Genomic DNA, 24,527 nt, shown 5'->3' on the forward strand with positions numbered 1-24,527 from the left:
AAAGGCTTGATTGGTGGAGTTCTGCAGAGATGGTTGTTCTTCTGGAAGGTTCTCCCATCTCCACAGAGGAACTCTGAAGCTCTGTCAGAGTGGCCATTGGGTTCTTGGTCACCTCCCTGACCAAGGCCATTCTTCCCCGATTGCTTAGTTTGGCCTGGGTGGCCAGCTCTAGGAAGAGTCTTGGTGGTTCCAAACTTCTTTCATTTAAGAATGGCCACTGTGTTCTTGGGGACCTTCAATGCCGCAGAACATTTTTGGTTATATTCCCCAGTTCTGTGCCTCAACACAATCCTGTCTCGGAGCTCTACGGACAATTCCTTCGACCTCATGTCTTGGTTTTTGCTCTGACATGCACTGTCAACTGTGGGACCTTATATAGACAGGTGTGTGCCTTTCCAAATCATGTCCAATCAATTGAATTTACCACAGGTGGACTCCAATCAAGTTGTAAAACATCTGAAGGATGATCAATGGAAACGATGCACCTGAGCTCAATTGAGTATCATAGCAAACGGTCTGAATACTTATGTATATAAGGTATTTCTGTTTTTTTATTTTAATACATTTGCATTTGTCATTATGGGATATTGTGTGTAGATTGATGAGAAAAAAATAAAATCAATTTTAAAATAACTGTAACTTAAAAACAATGTTGGGAAGGGGTCTGAATACTTTCTGAGTGCACTGTACATCGTTTTGTTTTCCTATTATCTGACAGCTTAGCTGTAGTGTTAAGGTAGATGCCCGCTCAGTGGAGCTCATATGTTATTGAGTTGTAGTGATATTAGTTTACATAGCCAGCTAACCTGTTTCCACCGATGCAATTAATTTGGAAACTGTCCCAGTTTCATAACTTATCAGCTAACATTGGCAACATTTGTAGTTAGTCTGTCAGGCAAGAAAACAAGAGTTGGGGGGCCACATTGTGCTTCGCTTGTGATGCTGTCACTTGATCGACTCACTCCCTCCCTATAAAGACAACCAGCTAACTATCCCCATCAAAATAGATGAAGAATTATTCTAAACCTGTTTGGCTAAATTGCACAGTGTCATCTTTGTAATATTTTACTTTCAACAACCTAAATAAATAAACAATAGTTGTGTTGAATCTGTAAACTGTTGGTACATACTTTGACTTCTTACCATCTGTGAAAAGTATCCTGACCTTGGTGCTTGAAGTGTGTACTGTTAAAGGTTGACCGATTTTAAAGTTTTCATAACAATCTGCATTTTCGGACGCCGATTACATTGCATTCCATGAGGAAACTGTGTGGCCGGCTGACAGTTGCTAGCTAGCATTAAACTTATCTCATAAAAAACAATCAATCTTCACATAATCACTGATATTACTAGGTTAACTAGCTTGTCCTGCGTTGCATATAATCAATGTTAATTTATCATTGACTCAGTCTACTTCACCAAATTGGGGATGATTTAACAAAAGCGCATTTGCGAAAAAAGCGCCATCGCTGCACGAATGTACCTAACCATACACATCAATTCCTTTCTTAAAATCAATACACAAGTATATATTTTTAAACCTGCACATTTAGTTAAAATAAATTCATGTTAGCTGGCAATATTAGCTAGGGAAATGTTCACTTCTCTTGCATTCATTGCACGCAGAGTCGGGGTATATGCAGCAGTTTGGGCCGTCTGGCTCGTTGCAAACTAATTTGAAATGTACATCGTTATGACATAACATTGAAGGTTGTGCAATGTAACAGGATTATTTAGACTTAGGGTTGCCACCCATTCCATAAAATACAGAACCGTTATGTATTTCACTGAAAGAATAAACGTTTTGTTTTCAAAATGATAGTTTCTGGATTTGACCATATTAATGACCAAAGGCTCATATTACTGTGTTTATTATAATTAGGTCTATGATTTGATAGAGCAGTCTGACTGAGCGGTCGTAGGAGGCAGCAGGCTCGTAAGCATTCATTCAAACTTTACTGCATTCACCAGCAGCTCTTTGCAATGCGCTGTTTATGACTTCAAGCCTTTCAACTCCTGAGATTAGGCTGGCAATACTAAAGTGCCTATTAGAACATCCAATAGTCAAAGGTATATGAAATTCAAATGGTTTAGAGAGAAATAGTCGACGCGTCATAATTCCTATAATAACTACAAAAATAACTTCTTAAACTTCTTAACTGGGAATATTGAACCACCAGCTTTCATAAGTTCTGAGCAAGGAACTTAAATGTTAGCTTTTTTACATGGCACATATTGCACTTACTTTCTTCTCCAACACTTTTTGCATTATTTAAACCAAATTGAGCATGTTTCATTATTTATTTGAGAACAAATAGATTTTATTTCTGTATTATATTAAGTTAAAATAGCGTTCATTGTTCATTCAGTATTGTTGTAATTGTCATTATTACAAATAAATATATAAATAAAAATGGCAGATTTTTTTTCTTATTTTTTTTTTTTTTTTTTTTTTTTTTAAATTGAGATATATATATATATATATATATATATATATTTTTTTTTTAAAATCTGTATCGGCTTTTTTTTGGTCATCCAATCTGTATCGGCGTTGAAAAATCATAATCGCTCGACCTCTACCGTATATAGCCTTTTTGGTTAGAATATGATCCATCTATTCATGAACGTCTTTTTGTGTGCTCTATCCTGTCTGGTTATCCATCAGTCTGGCATACGCATATGCCAGACTGTGCATATGCACAACATGAACTGGGAAACAATCTGGTTACTAACTAAGGGCTTCATAAAGTTATTTTGATTGTAAGTGCTCTATAGCATCATGATGATACTGTGTGGGGTGGAATTGGAGGTGTGTAACACAATTTATTATGGAAAATAAGTAACTATTAGGAAGAGTGTGTGTATGGTTGACATAAAGAGAGCGAGTGAGAGGGATGATGTTCCTGACCACAATTGTATCCTATTTGTTGCTCTCTCTCCCTCTGTTAGTCTGTTCCTCAAGGTCAGTAAAAGCGAGGGAATTGATGTGGAGAGTCGGGGCTCAGCAGCAGGGAGGAAGAGGAGTTTAGAGATAGGAGGGATAGAAATGGAGCGAGGGAACATGAAGAGGAGGAAGCAGAGTGAAAGCACAGCCGAGAGGGAGCCTACATTTCCATGGAGTCCCACCATTCACTCTTGTACCACAGAGTCTGGGTCCAAAGTGTACAGTTCCAGGGGTTTAGGAGTTGTTATTAAAAGTGGTAGCAGTCTATTTTTTTTTTACTTTCTTCAGATTGGTGTTTAACACCAAATCCAATTTACTCAATTGTCAAAGTAGGCTACTCTTTCTACATTTTGTCAGACCTAGTCTGTACTAAATTTAATTGAGGTTATCTACATTTTTTAAATAGTCGCTGAATAGTTATTACAGAAGTAAGAATCGTTGTTAATCAAATAGCCTACTTTGTGGGTTTTAAAATACTTTCTGAATATTGTCCATTGGTCACATTTTGGATAATATTTGTATTAATTATATGTAAATAATATTTAGAACTATAATGTTATACTTGGTACATTGAATAATTTAGGCAAGTGTACTACAATTTAAATATTCTAGGGTTTTTTAATTGTTTTTGATAGTGAGTGTCTTTACACAATGGAAGACTTAGTTTTTCTTATTGAGATGAATGTGGTGTCATATTAAAACTTAGGGCTGCAATCCCGTTAACGGGATGATATGACAACAGTGAAAGTGCAGGGCGCCAAATTCAAAACAGAAATCTCATAATTAAAATTCCTCAAACATACATGTATTTTATACTGTTTTAAAGGTCATCTTGTTGTTAATCCCACCACAGTGCCCAATTTCAAATAGGCTTTACAGCGAAAGCACCACAAACAATTGTTAGGTGACCACCAACTCACAGAAAAACCCAGCCATTTTTTCAGCCAAAGAGAGGAGTGACCAAAAGCACAAATAGAGAGAAAATGAATCACTAACCTTTGATCTTCATCAGATAACACTCATAGGACTTCATGTTACACAATACATGTATGTTTTGTTTGATAAAGTTAATATACAAAAACCTCAGTATGCATTGGCGCGTTACGTTCACTAGTTCCAAAAACATCCGGTGATATTGCAGAGAGCCACATCATTTTACAGAAATACTCATTATAAATGTCGATAAATACAATTGTTAGACATGGAAATATAGATATACCTCTCCTTAATGCAACCGCTGTGTCAGATTTCAAAAAAACTTTACGGAAAAAGCAAACTAAGTAATAATCTGTGACGGCGCTCAGAAAATTAATAAAATGATCTGCCATGTTGGAGTCAACAAATCAGAATTCACATTATAAATATTCCCTTACCTTTGATGATCTTCATCAGAATGCAGGAATCCTAGTTCCACAATAAATGCTTGATTTGTTCGATAATGTCCATTTTTTATGTCCAAGTAGCTACTTTTGTTAGCGCGTTTAGCACACAAATCCAAACGCTCGTGCAGGTCCATCTGAACGTCGGACGAAAACTTCAGAAAGTTATATTACAGGTCGAAGAAACTTGTCAAACTAAGTATAGAATCAATCTTTAGGATGTTATCATAAATCTTCACTAAAGTTCCAACCGGAGAATTCCTATGTCTGTAGAGAAGCCATGGAACGCAGGTCGCTATCATGTGTAATGCGTGTGACCAGAACCTGGCTCTCTGCCAGACCACTGACTCAAACAGCTCCCATCCGGCTCCACAACACAGTAGAAGCCTCATTAAAGTTTCTAAAGACAGTTGACATCTAGTGGAAGCCCTCGGAAGTGCAACTTTATCCATATCCCACTGTGTATTCAATAGGGGCTGGGTTGAAAATCGACCAACCTCAGATTTTCCACTTCCTGTTTGGGTTTCTTCTCAGGTGTTTGCCTGCATATGAGTTCTGTTATACTCACAGACATCATTCAAACAGTTTTAGAAACTTTTGAGTTTTTTTTATCCAATACTACTAATAATATGCATATATTAGCAACTGGGACTGAGGAGCAGGCCGTTGACTCTGGGCACCTTTCGTCCAAGCTACTCAATACTGCCCCTGCAGCCATAAGAAGTTAAAGAAGAGCTTGTGCTCATAAAAATAAGTTCTAATTATTTATTCTTTGTTTTTGAGCTCTGTTTTGAAATGTGTGAGAAAAGGAGCTTTATCTTGAAAATTCTCAGGTCGACATTCCTGCAGTTAGCATTCCAATTGCACACTCCCTGAACATGAGACATCTGTTGTGACAAAACTGCACATTTTAGACTGGCCTTTTATTGTCCCCAGCACAAGGTGCACCTGTGTAACGATCACACTGTTTAATCCGCTTCTTGGTATGCCACACTTGTCAGAAGGATGGATTGTTTTGGCAATGGAGAAATGCTCACTAGCAGGGATGTAAACAAATTTGTGCATAACATTTTAGAGAAATAAGCTTTTTTTCTGTATAAAACATTTCTGGGATCTTTTATTTCACTTCATTGAGATGGTTTGGGATGAGATGGACCGCAGAGTGAAGGAAAAGCAGCCAACAAGTGCTCAGCATATGTGGGAACTCCTTCAAGACTGTTTGAAAAGCATTCCAGGTGAAGCTGGTTGACAGAATGTCAAGAGTGTGCAAAGCTGTCAAAGGTGGCTACTTTGAAGAATCTCAAATATTAAAAACTATTTAGATGTATCACTTTGTTGGTTACTACATGATTCCATGTGTTATTTCATTAGTGTTGATGTCTTCACAATTATTATACAATGTAGAAAATAGTCAAAATAAAGAAAGAAAAACCCTTGAATGAGTAGGTTTGTCCAAACTTGACTGGTACTGTATGTACACTATCGTTCAAAAGTTTAGGGTCACTTAGAAATGTCCTTGTTTTTGAAAGAAAAACACATTTATTTGTCCATTTAAAATAAGATTAAATTGATCAGAAATAAAGTGTAGACATTATTGTTGTAAATTACTTGTGGCTGTAAACTGCTTAAAAAAAATATTTAATGGATATCTACATAGGTGTACGGAGGCCCATTTATCAGCAACCATCACTCCTGTGTTCCAATGGCACATTGTGTTAGCTAATCCAAGTTGATCATTTTGAAAGGCTAATTGATCACTAGAAAAGCCTTTTGCAATTATGTTAGCACAGCTGAAAACTGTTGTCCTTATTAAAGAAGCAATAAAACTGTCTGCCTTTTAGATTAGTTGAGTAGCTGGAGCATCAGCATTTGTGGGTTTGAATACAGGCTCAAAATGGCCAGACAAAAGACCATTCTTCTGAAACTCATCAGTCTATTCTTGTTCTGAGAAATGAAGGCTGTTCCATGTGAGAAATTGCCAAGAAACTGGATCTCGTACACTGATGTGTACTACTCCCTTCACAGAACAGCGCAAACTGGCTCTAACCAGAATAGAAAGAGGAGTGGGAGGCCTCGGTGCACAACTGATCAAGAGGACAAGTGCATTAGAGTGTCTAGTTTGAGAAACGGAAGCCTCACAAGTCCTTAACTGGCAGCTTCATTAAATAGTACCCGCAAAACACCAGTCTCAACGTCAGCAGTGACGAGGCAACTCTTACATCTGCAAGCAGAGTCTGAACATCAGACAGGATGGCATTGTCTCCCTCAATCCGTGCAATGGCTACTGCTATAGGTTTCAAGAGTTTCAGGCTGCTTACCACTCTCTCCCAAAATACATCATCCAGGAGGATCCTCTTGATGGGGCTGTGCATATCGGCAGACTGTGATATGGCCATATCTTGGAGAGACTCCTCCCCTCCAGTAGACTGTCAAACATGATGACAACTCCACCCCCAACGAGTGTTGCTGGGCAGCTTCAATGTGATACCTTTATTCTTCTCACTTTGCTTGGTGAGATAGATTGCTGCTACAACTTGATGGCCCTTCACATACCTAACCATTTCCTTGGCTCGCTTGTAGAGTGTATCCATTGTTTTCAGTACCATGATGTCCTTGAGGAGCAGATTCAATGCATGAGCAGCACAGCCAATGGGTGTGCTGTGTGGGTATGGCTCCTCCACTAGACCAAGCAGCCTTCATGTTCACGGCTTTGTCTGTCATAAGTGCAAATACCTTCTGTGGTACAAGGTCATTGACTGCCTTCAGCTCATCTGCAATGTAGAGACCAGTGTGTCTTGTCTGTGCTCTTGAAGAACACTGGTTGAGGGGTGGAGATGTAGTTAATTATTCCTTGCCCACAAACATTTGATCACATATCAGAGGTGATTGCAATACAGTCTGCTTTCTCTATGATTTGCTTGACCTTCACTTAAACTATGTTGAACTCTGCATCCAGCTAATTTAGTAGATAAATCATGTCTGGTTGGAGGGGTGTATGCTGGGCGAAGAACAGTCAGAAATCTATTCCAATACTCATTGCCTATGAGCATCAGAGTTGAACCAGTTGCATACACAGCTCGAGCAAGACGTTCATCAGCATTTATTTGACTATGTTCCTCCATTGAGTCAAAAAAACCTGATTCCAGAAGGACTATGATCTGTTGCTATCGATAAGGTGTCTGATTCATCATTTTCACCTCGAATTGAAATGGAGGGAGCGCTGATGATTTGATGGAGTCTTACCCTTTGCAACCCTATTTACATGGTTCCAAAATGTGATTGCCAAACAGGTGCTGTTAGATTACAGACATAATATGCATGCAGCGCTTGCTTCTTACCTTCTTTTTCTTGATCTCCAGTATTTTCTACAACTAGTCAAATTTATTCCACGCATCTGACTTCCCCATTTACCTCCTGAGCAACCAGTAAACATTCCCTTGTTTTGGAGTTGATTTGTCATGTCCTCTGCATAAATGTTTCTGTCAATGTGTTTTGATTTTCTGAGTTGGTTATAACTTATTTATTGATGCGATTATGAAAGGCTACAGGTCAGGCCCTATTGGTCACGTGCATTTGATGCATACATTTCACGTAAAGAGAGCATTTTTGTTGAGGGAATAGGGAATGTTTTTCCTAAACAAACAAGGGATTTCGGTAACATTACTTTTCAGTCAGAAATGGATGTAATTATGTTGCAGCTTCAGCAGCACTGACGGCTCGATAAACACACTTGTTCCTTCCTCTCATGGCTTTTCACATGATGTTCTGTGGTGGTCGCAGCAGCAGGGAGGAGAGGGAGACAATGGGTGCTAGTCACACAGTCCCTACCCAACAGCCCAAGGTCCCTCTCTCAGCACTAAGCCATGTCCGTGTGTGTGTCAGTCAGAAATATGTAGTTTGTGAGTATCTCGTGAGCCTGACTGTTACCATGGTAGATGCCCAGACAAACCTTGGAGATTGATATATTCCCTGTTTCGTGTGCCACTCAGTGCTGCTTTGCAGTTGTTGTTCACATAGTCCCCTCTGGCCATGAGCTCATGGTGTAGACCTACAGTATATGCAGTTAAGTCTGGCCTGTGTGCGTTAATCACCAGTTTGTTTGAGTGGGAGTTGTCTTGGCATGTGAACAGCCATGAGAGGAAGGAACAAGTGTGTCACATATGTTGAAAAAGGCTGCAAGGGCAAGTTGGTTTTCCACACGCCTGTTTGTCTGTAAGGTCGAACCATGTGCTGTAACGGGTTGAGAGTGAAACATGTTACAGGCCAACCAGGGACGGAGCACAGAGACCGGAAGAGGGGGAGGAGGCAGAACCTCAGGGTTCTCTCTTGTGGGATTTTGGCACTCTTCTTTCCTCTCTGTCACACTCCCTAGCCCTTTTTCCCCCTTCACTGTTTCTCAACAGCCTCCCTCTGTCCCTTTTCTCTCTCTCCACCCTCTGGCTGTCTAGCTGCCTCTCCACCCATCGTCTTCCTCTCAAACCTCATCTTTAGTGGCGTGACATCAGTGGTGTGTTGGCCACACTGGCAGGGATGGTCCACCCTCTAACCTGTTATTAAGCGTGTGTGTGCCTGTCCCTCCCTGCTGTGTCACTGTAATTTAGCTCTGAAATAGCCCAGTTGAGAAAGATGAAAAGGGCGTGTGTAGTGCATTGTGGGCTAGTCCAAGAGTTAAGATTGAGGCTTTCTGCCGACTGCGCACTGCCTGTTTCTCTCACATCCTCCCCCCACGTTCTTTCTTTCTCCCTGACTCCCCCTCCTCCCCTCTCTTTGACTCAGACTAGGGATGGATCAGTGTTATCATAATGTCACTATTCAAATAGTATCATGAAATGTTTTTGGATATCCAGTTTATTTTATTGCACAGTTTTTAACCTGAGCACTGCTGCGCGAGGTAGAGACCCTGTGCTCTATTGCTGGAGCAATGGGTGGGGTTGGTGTGTAGGAGCTGGGAGTGGAGCGGATGTGAGGAAGAAAGCCAACTCAGCTACAGCCAAGACTAGCTAACTTGTAGCAGCCACAATGTTATTTATCATCCCATATAACAGTGCCTGTCTTGACTGGAGTAGCCTAGAGAAACTAGCTAATTACCTAAGCTAATTTGCAGGCTACATGCTGTGCTTTCTCCCCAACCCCATTCAGGGATTGATAAACAACATCCTACCTGTTGGTTGCTCGTTGTAGCCTATTCTTTCTCATTTAACTCAGCTAACTTGTAATTCCATTTTGCATTGCATTAGTGAACTCTCACTTTTTGTTACACATTGAGCCTTTGACTGTGGTGCTGCTTTGATTGGCTGACAAAAACAAGCTACAGAAAGAAGGCTACCGGTCATTTTAAGGGGTGCGTGTCATAAAAACTACATTCAAAAGTTTGTTTTATTAAATTAAGTATTTGTAATGACATGGTTATATCCTTGTAAGTAACAATGTCACATGGATATGTTTATTGTATTTAGAAAAAGTATTTTCATTGTTAAAATAGACATACTTATTATTATTTTTTTAAATGAATACTCACAAGTAATCAAATACTAACGTCTGTTCAGCTATTCGAATATGCCCAGCCCTATTTCAGACGGCCTCGAATACCATATTTGGGTGTGGGGTGACCGAGTTAAAGCCTTTACCTAAAGCCATAAAGTGAAGTGTGGCACATTTTCTCCTGTAAGCTGCTTAAACGCCCACACCAGTAGAAATCCACTTTTTCAAGCTGAAAGATGACGGCCAGAGCTTACCCGTGTTGCACAATGATTTAAGTCAAAAAGTCATAGTTTTAGTCAAAGTATCATACATTTGTGCTTGAAGTGACAAATTTGTGTGAATGATATTTGTGCGTCTAACTTTCTCACTCATCATTATTCACGATTCATTCAGGACTACCGTAATCATGGTAGCACCCACATTTACAAACTGCTTAGAAACATATTCTATTCTTATTTACAATAATAGTGACTCAAACGGCACTACATTATTTACTATTAATTTCTATTAGGCACAAAATAGTCTGAAAGACAAATCCAGGGGGTCTAAGCTACTTAAAGTGAGACCAACTCACACACCTGAGATCTCCTGCACGCGCGTGCACACACACACACACAGGTTTGCACATTCTCACACTTTAGCACATTCTCTCTTTCATACACATTCTCACTTACTTCTAGGCCAAGCAAAATGTTTTGACTTCCTGGTTCACTCTGTAACACCACACCATGTGTCCCACTGTACAGTGCCTTGCGAAAGTATTCGGCCCCCTTGAACTTTGCGACCTTTTGCCACATTTCAGGCTTCAAACATAAAGATATAAAACTGTATTTTTTTGTGAAGAATCAACAACAAGTGGGACACAATCATGAAGTGGAACGACATTTATTGGATATTTCAAACTTTTTTAACAAATCAAAAACTGAAAAATTGGGCGTGCAAAATTATTCAGCCCCCTTAAGTTAATACTTTCTAGCGCCACCTTTTGCTGCGATTACAGCTGTAAGTCGCTTGGGGTATGTCTCTATCAGTTTTGCACATCGAGAGACTGACATTTTTTCCCATTCCTCCTTGCAAAACAGCTCGAGCTCAGTGAGGTTGGATGGAGAGCATTTGTGAACAGCAGTTTTCAGTTCTTTCCACAGATTCTCGATTGGATTCAGGTCTGGACTTTGACTTGGCCATTCTAACACCTGGATATGTTTATTTTTGAACCATTCCATTGTAGATTTTGCTTTATGTTTTGGATCATTGTCTTGTTGGAAGACAAATCTCCGTCCCAGTCTCAGGTCTTTTGCAGACTCCATCAGGTTTTCTTCCAGAATGGTCCTGTATTTGGCTCCATCCATCTTCCCATCAATTTTAACCATCTTCCCTGTCCCTGCTGAAGAAAAGCAGGCCCAAACCATGATGCTGCCACCACCATGTTTGACAGTGGGGATGGTGTGTTCAGCTGTGTTGCTTTTACGCCAAACATAACGTTTTGCATTGTTGCCAAAAAGTTCAATTTTGGTTTCATCTGACCAGATCACCTTCTTCCACATGTTTGGTGTGTCTCCCAGGTGGCTTGTGGCAAACTTTAAACAACACTTTTAATGGATATCTTTAAGAAATGGCTTTCTTCTTGCCACTCTTCCATAAAGGCCAGATTTGTGCAATATACGACTGATTGTTGTCCTATGGACAGAGTCTCCCACCTCAGCTGTAGATCTCTGCAGTTCATCCAGAGTGATCATGGGCCTCTTGGCTGCATCTCTGATCAGTCTTCTCCTTGTATGAGCTGAAAGTTTAGAGGGACGGCCAGGTCTTGGTAGATTTGCAGTGGTCTGATACTCCTTCCATTTCAATATTATCGCTTGCACAGTGCTCCTTGGGATGTTTAAAGCTTGGGAAATCTTTTTTGTATCCAAATCCGGCTTTAAACTTCTTCACAACAGTATCTCGGACCTGCCTGTGTGTTCCTTGTTCTTCATGATGCTCTCTGCGCTTTTAACGGACCTCTGAGACCATCACAGTGCAGGTGCATTTATACGGAGACTTGATTACACACAGGTGGATTGTATTTATCATCATTAGTCATTTAGGTCAACATTGGATCATTCAGAGATCCTCACTGAACTTCTGGAGAGAGTTTGTTGCACTGAAAGTAAAGGGGCTGAATAATTTTGCACGCCCAATTTTTCATTTTTTGATCTGTTAAAAAAGTTTGAAATATCCAATAAATGTTGTTCCACTTCATGATTGTGTCCCACTTGTTGTTGATTCTTCACAAAAAAATACAGTTTTATATCTTTATGTTTGAAGCCTGAAATGTGGCAAAAGGTCGCAAAGTTCAAGGGGGCCGAATACTTTCGCAAGGCACTGTAATTGTTTTGACTTGTCTCTAATGTAGACTTGTCTCTGTAATGAGATTATGGTTCTTGAATTTTATTTTATTTAACCTTTATTTAACTAGGCAAGTCAGTTAAGAACAAATTCTTATTTACAATGATGGCCTAGGAACAGTGGGTTAACTGCCTTGTTCAGGGGCAGAACGACAGATTTTTACCTTGTCAGTTCGGGGATTCGATCTAGCAACCTTTCGGTTACTGACCCAACACTCTTAACCACTAGGCTTTCTGCCGCCCAAACCACTGTAACCACTATAACACTGGAAACCACTAATACACAGGAAACAAATCTGATCTGACCCATGCCTTATCACCTTTTATGGTTTGATTCAAACTTATCAGCCACTTAATCTGCTATTGAACCTCAGACCTTGTTTACTAGTCTCTCTGGCCTTCCCTTACTCTGTTGGTTGTAAGGGTTTACTGTCTGTGGCGTAGAAAGGTCTATTCTATACTGCCTTATGGTACAGGTCTTAAGTGGTCTTAAGGTCTTATGTCCAAGATGGCATAGCAGTCAGACGTCCTTTGTCCTCATTTTGTCATGTCCCGTGTATATATATTTACATCTTTCTTCGCATAGCATATCTTTTATATATATATAATTTTTTCCAAAAACTCAATCAAAACACTCTCCTGCAACCCACCTCACCAATTAAAAAAAAAATTCAAGTATCATTTACCTCAAATCTGAAATCCACAATAGAAGCTAGCCAGGAGCTAGGCAGTTTACTGGCTAACGTTAGTATTTAGCCAAACACGGTTGATGGTCATCATCATCCTTTAACTCGAAAAGCTATCGCCAGTTTTGTACAACGCGACTCAGACCAGAATATACCGGACCTATTTTTCTCTCCATATCTCCGGATTTCAACCGAAAGCTCTGAACATTTACACCTGGATCTCGCAGCTAGCTAGCTGCTATCCGTGTGACTATTGGCTTATGTCGGTCCCGGAGCAAACTTAAATTATTACGGAGCTAGTCAGCTGAAGAGTTCCATCAACCACTCCTGGGCTACAATCACCTATCCGGACCCGTTTTACCACCGGGCCTTCACGACTATACTACCGACCGTTATCTGCACGAGGGAGTTATCCAACTGGCTCCTCCGCAACGTTACCTGAACGGCTATCTGCGGCCCGCTAATCGTTAGCTGTCTTATCGGCTGCTATCTGAATAGGTCTCTATTTTTCTTGGGTCACTATTACTATATCTATTTTGCCAATTGGATTGATCCCCTCTACCACACGGAACCCCACTAATCTACTAACGGATACGCACAAAGTGGCTAAAAACCGAACACCGTCATACGCTAGCTTGCTACCGATGGCCCGGCTAGCTGTCTGAATCGCCGTTACCCCCAACCAACCTCACTACTAACTGGACCCTTATGATCACTCGACAAAGCATGCCTCTCCTTAATGTCAATATATATGCCTTGTCCATTGCTGTTCTGGTTAGTGTTTATTGGTTTATTTCACTGTAGAGCCTCTAGCCCTAACAATTATACCTTATCCAACCTTTCAGTTCCACCACCAACGCGATGACATCACCAGGTTTCAATGATGTTTCTAGAGACAATATCTCTCTCATCACTCAATACCTAGGTTTACCTCCACTGTATTCACATCCTACCATACCTTTGTCTGTACATTATACCTTGAAGCTATTTTATCGCCCCCAGAAACCTCCTTTTACTCTCTGTTCCTGACGTTCTAAATTACCAATTCTCATAGCTTTTAGTCGTACCCTTATCCTACTCCTCCTCTGTTCCTCTGGTGAGATAGAGGTTAATCCAGGCCCTGCAGTGCCTAGCTCCACTCCTATTCCAGAGGCGCTCTCTTTTGATGACTTCTGTAACCGTAATAGCCTTGGTTTAATGCATGTTAACATTAGAAGCCTCCTCCCTAAGCTTGTTTTATTCACTGCTTTAGCACACTCTGCCAACCCGGATGTTCTAGCTGAATTTTCAGACAAGATAGAACGGCCAAAGGGGGCTGTGTTGCAATCTACTGCAGAGAGAGCCTGCAGAGTTCTGTCCTACTGTCCAGGTCTGTACCCAAACAATTTGAACTTCTACTTCAAAAAATCCACCTCTCTAAAAACAAGTCTCACTGTTGCCACCTGCTATAGACCACCCTCTGCCCCCAGCTGTGCTCTGGACACCATATGTGAACTGATTGCCCCCATCTATCTTCAGAGCTCGTGCTGCTACGCGACCTAAACTGGAACATGCTTAACACCACTGCACACTGCACCCTTATAGATATCATCCTAACCAACTTGCCCTCTAAATACACCTGCTTTTTTCAACCAAGATCTCAGCGATCACTGCCTCATTGCCTGCATCTGTAATGGGTCAGCGGTCAAACGACCTCCACTCATCATTGTCAAACTCTCCCTAAAACACTTCAGCGTGCAGGCCTTTCTAATCGACTTGGCCGGGGTATCCTGGAAGGACATTGACCTTATCCCGTCAGTAGAGGATGCCTGGTTATTTTTTTTAAATGCCTTCCTCACCATCTTAAATAAGCATGCCCCATTCAAGACATTTAGAACCAGGAACAGGTATAGCCCCTGGTTCTCTCCAGACCTGACTGCCCTTAACCAACACAAAAACATCCTATGGCGTTCTGCATTAGCATCGAACAGCCCCCGTGATATGCAACTTTTCAGGGAAGCTTGAAACCAATACACACAGGCAGTTAGAAAAGCCAAGGCTAGCTTTTTCAAGCAGTAATTTGCTTCCTGCAACACTAACTCAAAAAAGTTCTGGGACACTGTAAAGTCCTTGGAGAATAAGAACACCTCCTCCCAGCTGCCCACTGCACTGAGGATAGGAAACACTGTCACTACCGATAAATCCACTATGATTGAGAATTTCAATAAGCATTTTTCTACGGCTGGCCATGCTTTCCACCTGGCTACTCCTACCCCGGTCAACAGCACCGCACATCCCACAGCAACTGGCCCAAGCCTTCCCCATTTCTCCTTCTCCCAAATCCAGTCAGCTGATGTTCTGAAAGAGCTGCATAATCTGGACCCCTACAAATCAGCCGGGCTAGACAATCTGTCTAAAAGTATGTGCCGAAATTGTTGCCACCCCTATTACTAGCCTGTTCAACCTCTCTTTTGTGTCGTCTGAGATTCCCAAAGATTGGAAAGCAGCTGCGGTCATCCCCCTCTTCAAAGGGGGGGTGACACTCTTGACCCAAACTGCTACAGACCTATATATATCCTACCCTGCCTTTCTAAGGTCTTCGAAAGCCAAGTCAACAAACAGATTACCGACCATTTCGAATCCCACCATACCTTCTCCGCTATGCAATCTGGTTTCGGAGCTAGTCATGGCTGCGCCTCAGCCACGCTCAAGGTTCTAAACGATATCTTAACCGCCATCGATAAACAATACTGTGCAGCCGTATTCATTGACCTGGCCAAGGCTTTCGACTCTGCCAATCACCACATCCTCATCGGCAGACTCGATAGCCTTGGTTTCTCAAATGATTGCATCGCCTGGTTCACTAACTTTCTCTGATAAGAGTTCAGTGTGTCAAATCGGAGGGCCTGTTGTCCGGGCCTCTGGCAGTCTCTATAGGGGTGCCACAGGGTTCAATTCTTGGACCGTCTCTCTTCTCTGTATACATCAATGATGTCGCTCTTGCTGCTGGTGAGTCTCTGATCCACCTCTACGCAGACGACACCATTCTGTATACTTCTGGCCCTTCTTTGGACTCTGTGTTAACAACCCTCCAGACGAGCTTCAATGCCATACAACTCTCCTTCCGTGGCCTCCAATTGCTCTTAAATACAAGTAAAACTAAATGCATGCTCTTCAACCGATCGCTGCCTGCACCTGCCCGCCCGTCCAACATCTACTCTGGACGGTTCTGTCTTAGAATACGGTTCTGTCTTAGAATAACTACAAATACCTAGGTGTCTGGTTAGACTGTAAACTCTCCTTCCAGACTCGCATCAAACATCTCCAATCCAAAGTTATATCTAGAATTGGCTTCCTATTTCGCAACAAAGCCTCCTTCACTCATGCTGCCAAACATGCCCTTGTAAAACTGACCATCCTACCGATCATTTACAAAATAGCCTCCAATACCCTACTCAATAAACTGGATGCAGTCTATCACAGTGCCATCCGTTTTGTCACCAAAGCCCCATATACTACCCACCACTGCGACCTGTACGCCCTTGCTTCATACTCGTCGCCAAACCCACTGGCTCCAGGTCATCTTCAAGACCCGGCTAGGTAAAGTCCCCCCTTCTCTCACCTCGCTGGTCACAATAGCAGCACCCACCTGTAGCACGCGCTCCAGCAGGTATATCTCTCTGGTCACCCCCAAAACCAATTCTTACTTTGGCCGTTCTCTGCTGCCAATGACTGGAACGAACTGCAGAAATCTCTGAAACTGGAAACACTTATCCCCCTAACTAGCTTTAAGCACCAGCTGTTAGAGCAGCTCACAGATTACTGCACCTGTACATAACCCATCTATAATTTAGCCCAAACCATCTATAATCTTCCCCTACTGTATTTATTTATTTATTTTGCTCCTTTGCACCCCATTATTTTTCTCTACTTTGCACATTCTTCCACTGCAAATCTACCATTCCAGTGTTTATTTTTGTTTTTAATTTTTTTACTAGCTATATTGTATTTACTTTGCCACCATGTCCTTTTTTGCCTCTACCTCCCTTATCTCACCTCATTTGCTCACATTGTATATAGACTCATTTTTCTACTGTACTATTGACTGTTTGTTTTTACTCCATGTGTAACTCTGTGTTGTTCGTGTCGAACTGCTTTGCTTTATCTTGGCCAGGTCGCAATTGTAAATGAGAACTTGTTCTCAACTTGCCTACCTGGTTAAATAAAGGTGAAATAAATAAATAAATAAAAGTAGTGGTGAAATTCTTAACCATTCTGTTTTTGCTAATCGGGTCACTTCCTGTGGTTGCTCAGCTGGCTTGTCACGTGCCATGTATTGTCATGGGTCGCTGAAAGTGCCATTTTGAGTCCCACGATAGTGCTGGTAATTTGGGCCAAAAGGGTGTGGGTAGATTGTGTTACCCAAATGGTCTGTTGGAACACATTTTGGCATAATATTTGGTCTAATTCCTATTTGGTCGGGGCGAATGGGTCGGTCTAGCAATCCAGAAGTTGAGAGGACGCGTCCGGGACAACTAACATTTTAGCTAACCCTTATTCTTAACCCAATTCAGCTAACCTGCTATGTACATTTCCCTGACATTTGTCCTTTTAGTTCCCCTAACCACCAACACAAATTCTCCCCATAATCCTCCTTTGTTATATTATGACAAGCAACCTTGTCTCAGAGAAAGACGTATAATGTGACGTAACATAATGTATCATACTAAATGGAGTGTAACGGATTTACAAACAGAAAATAGTTTACCCTGAGACCACGATGACTTGGTGGGTCACAACTAGTTTGGGTCACTGGTCTGAGCAGTTTGGGATTCATTCAGTCATAGTGTCTTATTCATTGTGTGTAGTAGCTCATCCTAGCCAGCCTCCGATCTGGGGTCCCCTCCCCAAGTGTGTGTGTGCACTGTCCCTTCCCGTCCCCTTCGTTAGGATCCTAAAAGTGACCACTCAAGCGGTGGACTTCACTTTTGGCCCCATAGGACCAAATTAGACTAGAGAATCACTCCATGTTTACAGTATGTCACAGAACAATGAACCAGAACTGTGAATGACCAGGACCGCTGGGCACAAAGTGACCTCGCTGACTGCCGTGGACCTCTCATCACGATTCAACCGACGTGATCGACACTGTCAGTTCCCATTGTGGCCTGGTTCCATAGCTGCACGGTTGTCATGGCGTTACTGTGCAGGGTTGTCACGTACCAGGAAGACAGTCAGGCATACAGGAAACCAACTAACGAGGTCGCCCCTCAGAGCCCAGAGATCCGTTTGAATTGATATGGTGGAACTCCTAACGGACGAAGGTGGGAAGCTTTAAAAAAATAATGTTTTACTCTTTCCGCACTCCGCGTTGGTTTTGCTTTTTTAGATGCATCCATATCAATAGTGTATTATGTGTTACATCACCAGCGCATGGCCGGCTCTGTCCCATTCCAGTGCTTATCCCGCAGCGACAGATGGACAGAACACAGGAAGGGAGGGTGAGAGCGAGAGTGGATGAAGATACTTTCTCTCTCTCTCTTTCTGGAGAGTTGCAGAACCGCACATGATAGGACCGTAAACTCTGCATGAGTGGAGCGGGAGATGGAGAGTGACTGAACAAGTGAAGGGGTGTAGATATCGCCCCTCTCTCTGTCCAGGGACTTTTCAGGGAGGACTGGACAGTCCCCCGGCTGTTTGCAGCAGGAAGAGGGAAAGGGGAGAGGCATTACTTTGGACCTGTTAATCACTGAAACTTCTTTACACCATCCTGGACTGGACTGTAAACATAAATTAGCAGGGCAGAGGAGGATGAATCAACATCCGAGACATTCCTACACTGTTCGAAGTTTGCAACGGTTTAGGGTTTGTGTGTGTGTGAAGGTTTAGTGAGTTATCTGCTTGGGTGTAGATTTAATATCTACTAGTTTCTGTGTATGGTTGATGGACGTGGTGTGTCTGTAGTTACCTGGAGGTACTTAGCCAGCCGTCTGCTCCTAGAGGTTTGGGTTACCTGAGCTCCACCGGCTTGGCAGAGGGACAGCAATTGCCTTTACTACAGGACAGAGTCCAAAACCTTATTGTTCTGAGGAACTGTAAAGGTGGGGTGTGTGTAGTTCTGTGGGAGGGACTAGTAGAGGCACAGGGACAGAGGTGACACAGGTGAGATATTAAAGCAGGCGTGTGTGTGTGACCGTGTTTATCTGAGGATCACACTCACTCGCCTCTCGTCCGTCTGTGTCTGCTGACCAGAGAACAGACTTGGGGATTATCGGACAGTTGATGAGCTTTAGGGCACTGCCATTGTCCAGGGGATCAACACACACACACACACACAGAGGAGAGAAAGTGAGACTCCCTACTGGAACCTCTCTCGCCCTCTGAAGAGCACCGGCGTTGTGTATTGTGGTGAATACCGTAAAAGAGGAGAGTAGACTGGATATTTGTAGTCTTTTCGTCTTTGAACTTGGCTGCAGTACAGATTGCACAGTACAGACACTACAGTCCAGGATAGAACTTTGGAACTGTTCTCGCTGTGGATACACTTGTTGCCATCTCTCGCACTCAGTCTTCAGCTCTCCAACTGATGACAACTATGACCAGACCACAGAAGATACGCCTGGAGCTCTGACTGCCATTCACACCTAGACCTCAACCATGGAACCCCTCCATAACAGCTTATAAGCTATCATAACAACCTGTGGAACTTCAACAGTTCCTGTCCCATTCAAACAAGGGGGACTTTGTTTGGGTGAGAACGGAGCGAACCAACCTGCCCGTCTCCACGGACGGACGGGATCATGTACGTGCTGTGCACTCTGGTGGTACTGAGTATCCACAGCCTCTTTAAGAGCCGACACAAGGCCCTGGAGCCCGGCGATAAAGAGGCTAGAGATGGGGCCACCCTGCCTGGGGACAAGGCCCCTCCACTAGGGGAGGGAGGCAGGTCAAGGGACCCCGGGCCTGGAGGTCTTGGAGAGGGTGTGTGGCCAAGGGAGAAGGAGAGCGGGATGACTGTAGCCCTCTCTCAGGATAAGAGGCAGAGGGCTCCTGTTGTAGACAGGAAGGCTGCAGGCTGCAACTTCACAGGCAAACATAGAGGTGACGGGGAGTTGCGCTGCAGCCAGGGCAGGCTGGGATGCGGAGAAGGCAGCCTGGAGAATGTGCCGGACAGCAGAAAACGATTGCAGGTGAGAGGAGGGGAAGATGGGGATAGAGGGAGGGGATGCTAAACAGAACAGGAGGGAGGGGAGAGCACCTACATGTGCAAACCAGCATGTAGGCACAGGTATGTTTGAGACTGGCATGGGATTACAGACACGGATAAGGCACCAATCTCATTAATGAAGTACCAATCATAAATATTGTGGTACAGAAGTCCAAGGTTTGGGGCCTCCCGAGTGGCGCAGCGGTCTAATGCACTGCATCTTAGTGCTTGAGGCGTCACTACAGACCCGGGTCCGATCCAGGGCTGTGCCGCAGCCAGCTGCAACAAGGAGATCCATGAGACTGAGCACAATTGGCCCAGCGTTGTCCGGGTTAAGGGAGGGTTTGGCCGGCTGGGATGTCCTTGTCCCATCGCTCTCTAGCGACTCCTATGGCTGGCCGGGCACATGCACGCTGACACGGTCACCAGTTAGTTATACAGTGTTTCCTTCAACACATTGGTGTGGCTGGCTTCCGGATTAAGCGAGCAGTGTGTCAAGATGCAGCGCTGCTTGGCGGGGTCATATTTCAGAGGAAGCATGGCTCTTGACCTTTGCCTCTCCCCAGTCCATACGGGAGTTGCAGCACCAATTGGATATCATGAAATTGGCCAAGAATTTGAAAGATTATGTTGAAATCCTTTTTAATGAGATGCAGCACCATGTTGGTTTAGTATTTAAGTAATTATGTGCTTGTGTGAGCAAGTTGGAGAGATAATCTAAGCGCTGCTCCAGCAGTCTTAACCTTTCTGGGCTATTGAAGGAATGTGTGTGGTTGTTTGTGGGTGATTATGGACCTTGGCAGTTCACCATTGATTACCTTGAGGTTCACATTAGTGAGTAATGTGATGACCATCGCCCATTCCTAGCTCCCTACCGCTCACTTGGGTTTGTATAGCCAAATAGATTTTCCTGTTCTCCATCTCTCTCCTTTTCCCTCCCTCGGACAGCGTCCCTTATTCTTTTAAAAGTTTTTCCCCCCTCCTGTCTTTCTTATTTTCACCCATCTCCCCCCAAGCCCAGTCAAATCCCCTCCTTACCTGCTGACTATATCTATTGGTGGTATGAGAAATGAGTAATGGCAGAATGCGTGCTGATGCTAAAGTGGGCCGGAGTGTCCCTGCATTCCGGGGAAACGGATTCAGATCATCATTTATGTAACCATGTTGTTAATCTGAGGACAGCCTCACTATCTCTGCTCTGTGTGTTTGGGATAAAGTGGGCTTTAATCCCTCACAATGCTGTGATTCTGGCTGTCGGCCCAATGACACATTTCGTATCACGGTAAAAGAAAACAATGGATGGTTTGACAGTATTTTATGTTTTTTAATAATAAATTATGTATTTTCTTTATGAATAGTGTGTGACCCTAGGGTGGCAACACATACATTCTAAGTGATTTTAAATGGGTCTTTCTCCGTTCTGATTGTTTTATACTGTTCAATTCCACTTCACCCCCCCCCCCCCTCGCTTCTAGCTCTTAGGAAACTTTGCAGGCAAGCATTTTGCTTACACCCGCAATAACATCTGCTGAACACGTAAATGTGACCAATAAAATGTAATTTGATGTGCTGCATTGACCTTGAAGTGTCTCGTGGTCGAGGAACAACAAATGTGCTCCTTTAGTGACAGTGCAGGGTTAGGTCTGTGTGAAAAGCAGCATGTAGAGAGAGTTCAAACAGGGATGAAGAAGCAAAGTAAACTGTAAAAATGGCGTATCACCTTTAACAAACCAAACATTCAAATACGTTATAGAAGGTAAAGTAAAAACACAATACTGTGTATCAATACTGGTATATTGTAAAATACTGTATACTGCACAGACCTACCTTTTCCTCACCCCACCCATTCTCTCACAACCCTAACCCCATTCCTCCTGGTCATAGGGAGGGCGTCTCTGAATCACCCTCCTTTGACATTTGTCCCTGTAAATCCCTAAACAACGCTTTGGTTACGCAACTAAGACTTTGAGGGAACGCTAAGGTATTTCAGAGGGAGCATGGTCACTGTGCTGTCCTCTCATGGTCACTCATCTGATGTCCTCTACATTCAACATCTGCCACATGATTAATTAGTAAAGGACAAACTACACCAGGAACTTGATAGTGTTATGATAACGCTAGAATAATTCCCTGGAGATGTGTTCACGTCTTACCGTTGTGCTCTCGTAGCTCATGAAGCCGGGGTACCTGAGCCAGGGTGTAGTGTGTTTCATCTATAATTCCCTGAGGAACAGTGACTACCCTGAGAACACCTTCTGTGTGTGTCTGCTAGTTTCTCTGTATATGCAGTTGAAGTCGGAAGTTTACATGCACCTTAGCCAAATTACATTTCAACTCAGTTTTGCACAATTCCTGACATTTAATCCTAGTAAAAAATTCCCAGTCTTAGGTCAGTTAGGATCACCACTTTATTTTAAGATTGTGAAATGTCCGAATAATAGTAGAGGGATTTATTTCAGCTTTTATTTCTTTCATCACATTCCCAGTGGTACATACACTCAATTAGTATTTGGTAGCATTGCCTTTAAATTGTTTAACTTGGTTCAAACGTTTTGGGTAGCCTTCCCACAATACGTTGGGTGAATTTTGGCCCATCCCTCCTGTCAGAGGTGGTGTAACTGAGACAGGTTTGTATGTCTCTTTGCACTCACACACATTTTCAGTTCTGCCCACAAATTTTCTATCGGATTGAGGTCAGGGCTTTGTGATGGCCGCTCCACTACCTTGACTTTGTTATCCTTAAGCCATTTTGCCACAGCTTTGGAAGTGTGCTTGGGGTCATTGTCCATTTGGAAGACCCATTTGCGACCAAGCTTTAACTTCCTGACTGTCTTGAGGTGTTGCTTCAATATATCCACATAATTTTCCATCCTCATGATGCAATCTATTTTGTGAAGTGCACCAGTTCCTCCTGCAGCAAAGCACCCCCACAACATGATGCTGCCACCCCCGTGCTTCACGGTTGGGATGGTGTTATTCGGCTTGCAAGCCTCCCCCTTTTTCCTCCAAACATAACGATGGTCATTATGGCCAAATAGTTATATTTTTGTTTCATCAGACCAGAAGACATTTCTCCAAAAATTACGATCTTTGTCCCCATGTGCAGTTGCAAACCGTAGTCTGGCTTTTTTTTATGGTGGTTTTGGAGTAGTGGCTTTTTCCTTGCTGAGCGGCCTTTCAGGTTATATATAGGACTCTATTTACTGTGGATATAGATACTTTTGCACCTGTTTCCTCCAGCATCTTCACAAGATCCTTTTGCTGTTGTTCTGGGATTGATTTGCACTTTTCGCACCAAAGTACGTTCAACTCTAGGAGACAGAACGCTTCTCCTTCCTGAGCGGTATGACGGCTGCGTGGCCCCATGGTGTTTACTTGCGTACTATTGTTTGTACAGATGAACGTGGTACCTTAAGGCGTTTGGAAAATGCTCCCAAGGATGAACCAGACTTGTGGAGGTCTACAATTTTTTTATCTGAGGTCTTGGCTGATTTCTTTTGATTTTCCCATGATGTCAAGTAAAGATGCACTGAGTTTGAAGGTAGGCCTTGAAATACATCCACAGGTACACCTCCAATTGACTCAAATGATGTCAATTAGTCTGTCAGAAGCTTCTAAAGCCATTACATAATTTTCAGGAATTTTCCAAGCATTTTAAAGGCACAGTCAACTTAGTGTATGTAAACTTCTGACCCACTGGAATTGTGATACAGTAAAATAAACTGTCTGTAAACAATTGTTGGCAAAATTACTTGTCATTATCAAAGTAGATGTCCTAACCGACTTGCCAAAACTATAGTTTGTTAACACGAAATTTGTGGAGTGGTTGAAAAATTAGTTTTAATGACTCCAACCTAAGTGTATGTAAACCTCCGACTTCAACTGTATACACACACAAGCCTTTTTCTCAGTTTCCCTCAGTATGAGTAGTCACACAGACCTGACCAGGACTCCATTACCCAGCAGCCTCTAGTGAGTGGGGAGGGACTCTGGCTTGAGTGCTGGTGAATTGTCAGTGAAGCAGCGCTCACACGGTGTGATTTACAGCACTACTTGTTTGGGTAAATACACATTTGAGCGGTGGCAGCCATAGGAGACCATATGTTCTTTGTGTGTGCATATTGCAGTGTACAATTATGTATACTGTATGGTTTAGGAACAAGTGTATGGCATGTTACGAGAGCCATTTGCCTTTTAAGTAATAAATTATGTATGGAGACAGTGTTTCATAAATTCATATTTGCACACACACAGTTCTGTTACATATTGCAAGCAGGGGGAGGAGAACTCAGAAGAGCCACGCTTCATTTGTAGCTAAAATATTTATTCCTCCACTGCAGAGCGAGCGATGGGGAAAAAAAAGTATATATGTGTATATATATTAAAGGGAGGGGACTGGAGGGGGAAGAATGAGGGTGGCTCCAATTCTGATGTTACTAAGGAACAGAGAGAAAGAGAGAGAGTGTG

General features: G+C 42.7%; 1 protein-coding gene across 4 annotated transcripts in view; it reads left to right on the forward strand.

Moving 5' to 3' along the window:
* Window positions 1-24,527, forward strand: part of LOC110526163 (kinesin-like protein KIFC3) — a 73,041-nt gene that overhangs the window by 11,719 nt on the left and 36,795 nt on the right. The gene's annotated exons all lie outside the window — the stretch shown is intronic.

The sequence above is a fragment of the Oncorhynchus mykiss genome, chromosome 6 (assembly GCF_013265735.2).
Source record: "Oncorhynchus mykiss isolate Arlee chromosome 6, USDA_OmykA_1.1, whole genome shotgun sequence".
Classification (NCBI taxonomy): Eukaryota; Metazoa; Chordata; class Actinopteri; order Salmoniformes; family Salmonidae; genus Oncorhynchus; species Oncorhynchus mykiss.